This window comes from Physcomitrium patens, chromosome 5, assembly GCF_059467195.1.
Source record: "Physcomitrium patens ecotype Gransden chromosome 5, ASM5946719v1, whole genome shotgun sequence".
NCBI lineage: Eukaryota > Viridiplantae > Streptophyta > Bryopsida > Funariales > Funariaceae > Physcomitrium > Physcomitrium patens.
Genome location: NC_143414.1, coordinates 754082 through 767476, shown reverse-complemented (window position 1 = coordinate 767476; position 13395 = coordinate 754082).

Below are 13395 nucleotides of genomic sequence, written 5' to 3'. Positions count from 1 at the left end.
AAAGCCTATTGTGTTTGTTGCTTTTGCCTTTGTTGGTGTATTTCTACAACAACCAAAAAAATGTTCAATTATTCACTAAGGTAATTTAATTTAATTTTTATATTTCTGATGTTTGAATGTAACATTTCAAAGATCCAAGGTTGTTTAATTCTTCTAGAAGTATAGTTTTTATTTAATCTTCTTCTTTGATATTTTAAATCCTGTAAAATTATCAATTTAAAGTCATATAAGAAAGTAACAAAGATGAAATATTGCTTAGATGTGCTTGATAAGTTTTTTTTTTTTTTTAATATATTTATAAAAAACTCTTTTTGGTAGATATAAAGGTGTTATTATTCACTATTTAACAAATATTACATCACTATTTTGTGTTTATTTTGCCAAGATGTGCATATAATGCCCACAAGATTATTTATTTAATTAATTTTTTTAATGACTTTAAAAAAATTGCATTCAATATTTATCTTTATGGATAATATTACTAACATAATGCATTGTGAATGTAGAATTTTATATTATTTATATAAATGTATATAACATGACAAGATATAATATTTTTTAGTAAGATGTTTTATGTTAGTAATACAATACAAGATATTTTTCTTAAAAATCTAATTATCAATGCAAATCCTAAGAATAAATATATTTTAAGTTATGTTACTAAATTCTATAATAACTAATAAAATTTTATATCCTCATAAGCAAAAAATATTTATTGTTGGTTACAAAGTAATAAATCTATATAGATAAGGTATTTTTTGTTAATATTATATTACATATTTATTGCATTAAATTAGAATGTAGTAAAAAAATTTACATATTTAATATTTAAATTTATTTTATTCCATTCTAAAGATCGATTAATTAAATGTATCAAATACTTGTATTTAATAAAAAAAAAATAATAAATAGAATGTCATTATTTAAATACAAATTATGATAAAAGTTTGATAAAATAATAAATAGTATGTCATTATTTCACTATTTTATCAAACTTCACAACAATAAAACATCTCTCATTGTTATGAGGCAATTTGCCCCAATCCACCACTAAATCATCACCAAGTCCCCTTACCAAAAGCAATACATTGTGCAATGCAACTACCAATCATATATCCTTCACTTGCTATTGCATTATTGTATTCCATGAAGTTTGCTTAAAAATACACTTTGCATCTAGGTATGAAAGAAAAAATATAATTTTCAACAAAAACGTCCTAATAATATCAATAGAATCCTAAATAAACTTTAATTAAATCTTTAAAATGTTAATCCATCTTTAACAAATCCAAAAGAAGTCTTAAAGAAATTATAAAATAAACATAATTTTTTTTATAAATAACCTTAAATAAATATATATAATAAAAAAATCTTTAAAAAATATCAAAGAAATCTTTAAAAAATATTTAAAAAAGAAAATTTAAATTAACTTTAATTAAATTCTAATGTAACCATCGATAAACTTTAGCACATCTCTTTCTTTGAAAAATCCTTAAAAATTCAATATGTCTCTAAATTACATGAAATCTACTCTAAAAAAAACCTTTCATTACTTTGTTTTCAAATCTTACTCTTTGATCAATCAAAGAACCATGAAATTGCCATAGATACATGGTTTTATGCCTTGGGATTTGATTTTAATCTTGATTTACAATTGGTCCTCTCTGGGTATCAATTCTTGATATTTAGGGATAAATTTTGATAAAAAACTATTCTTAACTCCCTTCTAAAGATGCCTATATGATTCATTTTCTTTATATACTTTGTTTTTCTTTATTTATGGCCTTAAAAAGTAAATAGAAGCCTCTTTTATAAGAAGGCAATATTAATATTTATTAATTTTTACTACCTCCTTGTCTATTATCTATATTTTTAAGATAATTTGATAAAATATTTTTATTTAAGCTCCTTTTCATTTGATGGCCATATTACAATACAATAGTGTATGTTTCTTTTGTCACACTACTAGGTTGTGCACTAGACCTTGGCTCATCTCCATTTGCATTTTCATCAGCACAATCAAAGATCAAAGTTAGACATTCACCTTGTAAAATTCAATGCCTACAGTCCATCCTTCCTTACAGCTTGCTCCTTATGCCTTGTTGGAAAGCGGTTGTGATCCAATCTGACTTAAATATAGGGCAACCTACTTAATCAAAAATTATCTTAAATACACCTCCAATAAGGTCTTTGAAATATATTTTATTATGATCTTGTATAAACTCACAATAATTTGTAACCATTTCAATTTATAGTACAAAAGTTAGAATTGAAAAAAATATTAAAAACAGTATGGTACTTTGGATTTTGAGACAATACAAATTGTACCTTCATGGCTTTCTTATTTGATAATAAAAGACACCACACATATGCAAGGGATACAAACAAATACCAAAAATTCAGGAGATCTCAATAGTATCAAATTTTAATTCATCAAACTCAAAGCTTTGAGCTTTCATTATTCTCAATATATCATACATTATTCTAATATGATCAATGTTAACTTAGTTCTTTTAAGACCATATGAACTCAACTTTTAATTGACTTTTCATGAATACTTCTAATAAAAGCAATGAGGCATACAACAAATTAGTTCTTTTAAGACCATATGAACTCAACTTTTAATTGACTTTTCATGAATACTTCTAATAAAAGCAATGAGGCATACAACAAATTAGAGAGGATTTTTGTATCTTCTTGTTTATCACGTGTATTTGTCCCTTCCTAAGCTATTTTACATAAGCGATATTATGTATTTTTATAAATTAGTTGATAGATTTTTAAAGAATTAGATGATGTAAAAGTAACTTTTTACCATCATTAAATTTATTATAAACTTTTAATTTTTTTGCAATCATTTCTACCTAAAACATTCTTTAAAATATTTATATTAATTGAATTATTAATGTTATTGTATCAATTAATGGATATAATAAATTTAAATCAAATTTTGTCTTATTTTAATGATTTAAAATTTTTTAAATTATTAAAATAATAATTTTAATTTATTATATCTGTTAATTTAAGGCAAAAGTTTATTTTTAATTTTATTAGATAATATTCATTAGTATAAAAACGGAAATACTCTTCTTCCTAAACAAACCATTGAAAATTTTGAAATCAATAAATAATCATGAATACATACATAAAAGATATAAAAGATTTTAAGTGTATTTAAAATTAATTTTTTAAAGAAAATAATTATTATTTAAAAAATAAGAATGATTAAAAACATTATATGAGTTGTCTTTGATTTTTTTAACTTTAACTAAAAAATGAGATGAAGTACAATATCTCAAATAAATATTGAGATATTAACTCATGTATAATACAAAAATATATGCAAAGTATTAGAATGTTTTATTTTTAAATTTACTCGCAATTTTTTTTTAAGTCTATGAATTTTACAGTAATTCAATTTAGGCTTGGAATATGTAACTTTTTCACATTTTTAATTAAATATAAATATCATATATTTCAATTTTTAAAGATTGATCTATAATTTATTTTTTAAACTTTCAAATAAAATTAACAACCATGTTAAGACTAAAGACAATTAAAATATAAAAACTTGTTTTCTTATCTATAATGAACTTTCAAAATTAAAAGACATAAAATTATCCAAAATTTTTTGATATTTAAAAATTGAAAAATAGTAGTAGTTTAAATTTCTATTAATTTGGATGTATTATAATTTCTACTTTGCATAAATCAAAGGTATATTTTATACGACTTTAACATATAAAATAAAAGAATTGATGTTTTTTTTTAAAAATAAAAATAAAAATAATAAAAATTGGTCTTAGACGGTTCAATAGGTGGTCTCACTATAAATGTCTGTTTCGAATGTCTAATATACAGATTTAACTAAAGTTTATGTAAATAGATACACATATAAATGATTATTTTTATTTTTAAGAATAAAATTATATAATTTAATTTTTTGCAAGAAAAATTTATTTATAATATTAAAATTATTTTAAAAAACTTAACAATAGTTATTTATTACAAAAATATTTAAGAAAAAAGAATTAAAAACATTCGTAGGTGGGATATGTTATAATATCTTGGCTTAAATTATTAATTTTCTAATAATAGAAATATACATATATATAAATTCTTTAAACAAGCTTATATTCTACTATTATTTAATAAACTATAAGTTAAAAAATGAATTTAATTTTTTTAATGCTAATATATGTATGTCTATATATTTATATAAACAAATTTAAAATATTATACATAAATTAAAAAATAAATCTATTTTAGAAATTTAAAATTTATATATTATACTTAATATATATTACATTTAGTTTTAAATCTTATAAAATATATAAAATATTAAATAAATAATTTTATAACGTATTTAATTTTATTGTTAAATTACTTCAATAGTATTTAGCATATATTTAAATAATTTCATTCATAAATTAAAATATTTAGTTACTTGTATTGATTATACTTAATATATATTACAGTTAGTTTTAAATCTTATAAAATATATAAAATATTAAATAAATAATTTTATAACGTATTTAATTTTATTGTTAAATTACTTCAATAGTATTTAGCATATATTTAAATAATTTCATTCATAAATTAAAATATTTAGTTACTTGTATTGATTTTTTTCATATATTGATAAAAATAAATTAAAAATTTAAACCTAATAGAATATAAATAAATTTTTATTAAAAAATTATATTACACATGTAGTGTATATAAAAGTAAATTATATATTTATTTATTTATTTATTTATATATATCTTATTTTTTATAAATATAAAATCTAATAGACTTTTTTCTAAATAAATATTATTTCTTATCAAATTTTATTTTTTATAAAAATATCTATATAATTTTTTTAATATTTTTGAATTACAAATTGATAGAGAAAGTTTTCAAATATTTTACTTTAAATTTGTGTCTTATATTTGTGAGTCTTATTAATAGATTTTAATTGGTAGAATTATTAAAGATGGAATTTTAAATTATTTTAATACAAGACTATTTGGATTAGAAGTTCTATTTGATCATATAATTATTTTATAGAATTGAGAAATTTTTATAAGTTACAAGAGTCTTATTAAAGAAACAATCTTTAAAATAAAGTCTTAATAAGTTTTAGAAATAATTATCATATTTGATTTCATATTTTCTTTTAGTAGTGAAAACTAGTATTTAATTATTAAAATAAATATCTTAATTAAACTTGTATTTATATGTGTAGTTTATTTAAAAAATATCTAAATATTATTCACTAGATAAAAAAAACATAAAATATTACATATTATTTTAATTAGTTATGTGGTAAATATGATTTTTAAATGGATTAAATTAATTATATCACTAAAAAAAATCATTAAGATTGAATAATTAGTCTTGATGTGATATGAGAATTAAAAAATAAAAAACAAAAAACAAAATATATATATATATATATATATATATATATATATAAATCTAAATAAAATCTACTTTGGTAGTACATTATTTATAATTATACATTGGTAGTACATTCTTCCTAACTATTTAGATATATTTAAAGGCCCAACATGGCATACTTACTAACTAGGTATTTTGAATACTATGATAAATTCAAAAATAAATAAACAAAAAAATTATTCATAGAAAATAGAAAGGCCAGTAGTTGAATGAGTGGAAGTGCAAATATTTTATGTGAGATGTAGCACCTAAGATGTAGATAGAAGGATGAGACCAAGGCCTTATGGCCTCTCTAAGACATCAATATAATGTATTTATGATTCTTGGTGTAGTTCAAATCCTTGACCTATAAAGTAAGTTATTCTTAAGATAAAACATATTTTTTATTTTTTATTTATTATTTATTATAATTTATTGATAATAATTTAATTTTTAATTTTTTTATGGAATTAAAAAGATAAAAATAATATCACTATAAATATACTTTTAATTTTAACTTTTATCTTTTATAGAATGTATAGTTGCTTGATTATATTTCTTTCACTTGTTTTATTCTTATTTTTTTTCTTATTAATTTGTTTCTAACTTCACACCTCCAACTGCAAGCAACTTTTAATTAGAGCTATCTTACATCACTAATATATACATTTACTCTAATAATTATCTAAATAATATGAATATATAGAAATAGATAAAAGTAGATAAATTTGATATAATATCTTAAGAAATGCTTCCTAAAAGCTTTATAGATTTGTGTTTCCTTTAATACATGTCTATAAGTGATTGGTAGATTGAAAACTTGACTAACAAATAGAAAACATGTGGCATACATATAAGAAGCTTGTTTTGTAAATTAGACATTTGTTAGACACATATTAGAGGTTCTAAAGAATATTACTATATAGTTCTTAATTAGATACTATATATAGAGTTAAGAATAAAAACTTCTTCATTCTTATCAAATTTTTTTTATGCTTCTAATTTAGTTTCAAAAACATTTAGTTTTTTAGACTTTTACAATATTTATTTCAATTTATTCTTAAATGTACATATTTATTTTTTATTTTTTCATCTTATTTTTTAAGAAAAAATTCACTTATTTATTTACATTCTTTAAGTTCTTATCCTTAATAGATTGATGAAAGCACACTTATAATATAAGAGCTTTGTCATTTTGTAATTAAAAGTAGATTATTTTATATTTTTAAATAAGACATAAGCATATTATAAATTATAAATTATCTATTTTTAAATTAATATTATTCTTAGAATTATTTTGTCCTAAAGTCTTTTCTTCTATTTAACTTAAGTAATATTGAACATGTTTTTTTTGTAGTATTATCATGACAAAAATTATTGAAATAAAGAATTTAATGGTACAAATGTAAGTACAAAAAAGAAAGTTAAGACTTGCAATGCACATACTCAATTTACTACCACAAAGAGCAAAAAGATTGGTAAAAACTAAAGATATAAAGTTGATGAATTTAGAAGTATTAATGAATAAAAAAACTTATTAAAAAAGAAGTTATAAGAATGGAGTCTTACGAAATCTTGGAGGTAATTATCTTAGTTTATTTAATAATTTTTCTTAATATTAAATATTAATATTTATTTATTGATATTAATATCTATATTAGTCTTTCATCTACATATATTACTTATAAAAAATCCTATAAATATTATTTAGTTGTTAAAAAGAGTATAAAATATTTAAGGCTTCAAGACCTTTCTAAGTCATACTTTTACATTATATGTAAATCTTAGTGAGTCTTAAATCTTTGATCTATGAATAAGTTATCTTTAAGATAAATTATTTTTACTTAATTTTTTAATTATTTAATTTTTATTTTTAAACCTCCATGAATTAATTATATTAAATTAAATTTATATATTTTTTATGTCATTAAAAACTAAATAAAATCATCTATTAAAAATAAATTTCTTAAATTTTTAAATTTTATTTTTATTTTAAAGTTTTTGAGTGTATAATTACTTGAATACATTCATTTTATTTTTTTGTGTTTATTTTTAATTTTTTCTTATTATTTTCTTATCTTAATTTATACCAATTTTTTTTAAAATCTTTTAATTGGGATTATTTTGTAATTTGGATTTATGAGAAATTTTGCCCTTACAAAATTTTGATGAAATCTTAAACGAAATCCTAAAAATATCCTAAATAAATCCTAAATAAATATTAAGGATATGAATCTCAAAAAAAAAGAAAAAAAAGAAAAAAAAAAAACAATACATTCTTGTGTCATTCAAAAAGACTAAAAAATCATTCAAAGATTGTATAGTATTGAATTAGAATGGCTATTGCCACAGATAAGAAAACTAGAAATTCTTGAAATAAGACTTAGAACTAAAAAGACATTGACAAGAGTGAAGAAGGCTTCACTCTTTCTTCCATATATATTCTTAATTAGGACCTATATAACAATGTCTTATAAGACCTCTAAAACGTGTTGAGTTTTTAAGACACATCTCTTCACTTGCACGGCAAGTTTGTACAAGTATATACACCACATAGTTTGTTTGTTTTACAAGCTACCAACATGTAGTTAACTTATTGACTAAGTTTCTAACCTATTAATCAATTATAAATACACATAAAGTCAAAGTAGCTTCTATGAAGCTTCAAAGAAGTTTTTCTAAAATATATTATTAAATAAATTTATTTTCACCTACTTCTATTTAATCATATAGATATATATTAGAGTAAATATGTATATCTATGATGTTATCTCTCCTTCTAGAAATGAATTCCAGAAGGAGCGGTTATCATACATTAAAGAAATCAAAGATGCAGCAAATTGTGTTTGCTACATATTTTGATTTTTATTCTTTTTGAAGATGGTTGATATGTCCTTTAAACCATTGATAGTATCCTATACCAAGGCAAAAAGTCTACCTTGTTATTTGATTGTTGTTGGAACCTTCATAACTTCCTTCAAATAAAACATTTAAAACACCATGAAGAATTTTTTTAACCTCTAATAAAATCACCAAACATTGAGAGTCTCTCCTAAGGTCATTATATCAAACACATTGCATTTTGCTATTTATTCAAGGAAAGACATGTCATTCTTAAAGATCTCCATCTTGATTACATTGACTTGAAGGTTGTGACAATCACAATATTTTGTCTAGTAAGTTAGGAAGTGATAGCTCTTAAATTGAATCTATTATTTATTGGTTTTCCATCTCCTTAGCATCACAAATACACAAAAGCACCAAACATAAGTAGAACATAGAATTCTATCTTTCTTGGATCTTATTTCTTTTATAGCAAAAATTTCTTATTCTTCATCTTGGTTTTGATGGATGTCATCAATAAAAAAACCTCAACCTTCTTTGTTGCATTTGTAAGATTTTTTACTAGCTATCATTTATATTCATTAATATCATATTTGTGCCAATAAATAAGAAATTTTAACTTATTTTTGTGCCATCTTAAATCTAAGACTTCTTCTACCTTGAATTTTTTATTATTATCCATTTTAAAAAAAAAATGGCATTTTTCTTCTCTTTAAGATATTTATTGTCTTATATGGTTTAAGAAGAGACACATGGAATATGGAATAAATCTTCATAGACTCCAATAAATATAATCAATAAGCAATACAATTGACTTGTTTACTAATAAGAAAAGGTCCAAGTCTATGATAATCCAACTTGCCGTAAAGACAAGTACTCCTGATATTATGATAAAGTAAACATATTTTTTTACTCATGTTAAATTATTGTTGTTTCTTCTAATAAGAATTTGTATTGATTTTTTGTCATTCTTGAGCTTCTTTTAATTGTGACTTCATTGTTGCATGTATTTTAATAAATAATTTTTCAAATCTTCTACCGCAAGATTATCAACTTTTCAAAAGTCAAAAGTATCAAGTTATAGATGATAACCATAAATGGCAAGGAAAGGTATTTATTGAATAGAAGAATGTACCAAATTATTGTGTGCAAACTTTGCAAATAGCAAAAGAATTGTCTAATCATCTTGATGATAATTAATAGTATATCTCAAATACTGCTTCAAAATTTAATTCATTTATTCTATTCGTCCATCTCTTTGAGGATAAAAAAACCAAAGAGAGCTTTATATCTACCTCTAATATCTTGAAAAAGATTCTCCAAAATCTTAATATAAACTGAATCTTCCTTTTGGATATAATATTCTTAGAAAATCTATAATAACAATAGATATTATCAAAAAAAAGATTAACCATTTTTTTTACTTGTGATAGATTTTTTATATGGTACAAAATATGCCATATTGATAAAAAAAAATCTATTATTATAAATATAGAATTCTATAAACCTGAGATTGAAAGATCCATGATAAAATCCATACAAATAAAAGACCATGGTTGTTTTGGAATAGATAATAGCTAAAAAAATCCATAAAGTTGATGATGAGGAGTTTTAGATCTTTAACAAATATCATATTATTGTACAAAGTCTTTGATTGCCTTCCATATTTGAAGCTATCAAAAATCTCTAGATACTAACTCCAAAGTCTTATTATATCCAAAATATCCAGTTGTTAGAAAGTCATGATGAGCTTGAAGAATACATAATCATATTTTATTTTTTAGAATATATAATCATCCCTCAAAGTATAATAAATTATTTTTAAACTTGAACTTGAAAGTATCATGAGACTTCAAAGAATTATTCTTGATATCATAAACAAGAAGATTTGAAGATATACTTGATTGAATTTGCTTGAAAAAGGTTAAATCAATAGCTAATGTTGATTTTATTGCTCAAAGATGAAAATACTTTGACTTCAAGAAAATCATTTTTTGTTGATCAAAAGTTGCATTTTTTTCTTTTGGTACAAGATAAGAACATCTAGAAAGGATATCTGATAAACCTTATTATTTTTTGGATCTATAGATGATCTTAAAATCGAATCTTGATAAAGACATACTCCAATGGACTTGGTGACAATTCAAAACATGTACTAACATGAAGTATTCAAGGTTCTTGTAATCCATATATACAATAACTAAACTAAAAGCACCTTCTAAATGATAATGTCATTTTTGAAATAAATCCACAATTGCAAGAAGCTCTTTGTCATAGATCTCGTAATTAATTTAACTTGTTGAAAATTTTCTTGAATAAAAAACAACCAGATGGAGCTTATCATTTGCTCCTACTTATAATAAAATAACATCTATAGCAAAATCAAATGCATCTGTTCTCATGAAGAATGTCTTAAAAAAATTGATGCAATATAAAATTGGTATAGAAATAAATGTTATCTTTAAGACTTCAAAAGATGTTTTTACTTCTATGCTCTACTTAAGTTTGTAAAGATTAGAATAGATTAGAATAGATCCATATATTTTTAGAATAAATTAGAATATTGTATAAATAAAAAATAACAAAATCATCAAGAAACTCACAAAAGACATCATTTATGAGATGTTAAAAAATAACTAGTGCATTCATGAATCAAAAAGGCATGACATTATATTTGAGATATCTATACCTAATTTAAAAATTAATCTTTTATTCATCTTCTTTTTTAATGTGGACTAGGTTATATGCTCTTTATAGATCTATTTTTATGTAGATCTTTGCTTCATTGAATTGGTCAAGAAGTCCTAAAATCAAAAGTAGGAGATACCTATTCTTAATAGTGATCTTATTAAGTCCTTGATAGTCTATGTACATCTGCAAAGATCCATCTTTTTTTCTTCACAAAGAAGATAGGAGCTCCTACTAAAGATTTTGAGTGGCATATGAAGTTTTTAGTCAAGTTTTCATGAATATACTCTTTCAATGTAACCAACTCATTTTGTAATAAGCTTTAGATTGATCCAAATGGTAATTGAGTTCTTTCTTATAGATCAATTAAAAAACTATAAGATCTGTGCTTTGAAAGAATATCTACATTTTTTTTTCAAAAATGTCCTAGAAATCTTAATATTAGTTAGGAATATTACTTGACATCTTTTTACTATTAAAAATAAATGTAGCATATATAGCAAAAGATGGCATTAGTTTTGTCACATGCATGAAAGGTCTTATACCTACCAATAAAAATTTGGATGTATAAGGATTATTTATTTCTACTTTATTATTAAAATTTTGGATTAAACTATAAAAAAAATTAAGATTAAGAGAAATCTATTCTATCTCAGGATTATATTTTTTTAACCACAATAATCTTAAAATGACTAGATTGAAGGGAGATCCGGTTATATTAAATATTAATATACTATTATGATCTTTAATTTCTTCATTTAAAATAACAATCTTATAAATAATATCTTCAAAAGACAACAAAAAACCATGTATGATTTTTATATGTAGGGATTTAGTTTGATTAACTAAAGGTGTTTTTTGTTTCTTGACAAAGTGTCACGGCCATAATCATGTAAGCTAGTAATTACATATACAAATAAGTAGAAGTAAGTAAAAGTAGGTAAAAGTAAGTTAATTCTATAATATTTAATATGGAAGCTTCCTAGAAACTTCCTAGATGCTGCTTTGAATTCATAGGTGTCTTTAATTGACTTTTTGAATTAGAAACGTGGTCAACAAGTTGGCCATGTGCCACACATGTTGTTAGCTTGAAGATCAAGCTAACTATGTGGCCCACACATAGAAAAACTTGCCTTGTAAGTCAAGGCATGTGCCCTACAAAGTCAACACATATTGGAGGTCCTATAGAACATTGCCACGTAGCTCCTAGTTAGAGAGTATAAATAGAGACAAGAGTGAAGGCTTCTTCACTCTTGTCAACTCCTTTCTTGCTTCTAGTCTAGTTTCAAGGGTCTCTAGTTTTCTTGTCTTTTCGCAATATCCATTCAAGTTCCTCTTTCAATATATATACTTGTTTATATATATTTTGTTACCTCTCTTTGAGTGAAGGCTCACTTGTCTGAATTATTTTTTCATTGAGTTCTTGTCTTTGACACAAAGTCTTTATTTATAAAATAGGCTAAGGCTCTTGAACCTAATAATATATAGACTTTGTGATTTTTATGTCATAAACATACATCTATTGTAAAACAAAATGAAGAATCTAAAGAAAGAATATGACCTTTACTAGGTGTTGTATATGATTCCAGCAGCATAGTCTTTATTGTAGCTATAAAAATTCATTTTTTGACACATTGTCTTCTTTAGCAATCATGCCCCTCATTTTGTGATTACATTTCTTCTTTAGATAATATTGAACAATATGCACAAACCTTTTTCTATAATATAAGGACAAACCTTCTTAACAATGTCGAGACTATTCTTGTTCACTAAGGGATTTCAAATGTAGTATATTAATTTGCATTAGTTTTAACTATGATAAATAAGTTTCTAAAAATTTGAGAGCTCTTGTCATTACTTGGCTTGTTCTTTTCCAACCAAGTTTTTGTTCTTGATTCCTTTCAAATAATTAATTGTTACATGCAATGGCTTGAATAATAAATTATTTTAAAGATTTTATTTTTGACATTGTCAGTAATAAATCTTTGACGTAAGATTTTAATTCATATTAAAATTGATTCTAATCCACGTCGCAAGTAAGGTTTTGAAATTTAACAGCATATATGGTGGCTAATCATAATCCTATTGCAAAGATAAGAGCTTAATCTTTGCAACTCTTTTTAGATCACTTTCTCCAAATGTGGCCATAAATACTTTTAAGAATGAATTAAAATCACAAAAGAGTCATAAATCTTTTTCTATCAAAGATGCAAACCAAGATAGAGTACTTCCAGATAAAAGTACACCTATAAATCTAATGTGAATAAATCCATCAATATATTGGAAGGAATGCAATCTTAGATAGAGCTTGACTTATTGTAAAAACCTTCAAAATTTTGATCTTTTTCTATCAAACTTCTTAGGTATATTAATCCTTATCCCTATCGTACTTGCAGAAGCAAAACTTCTTGAATTGACTTATGAAGTTGATTTACTTCT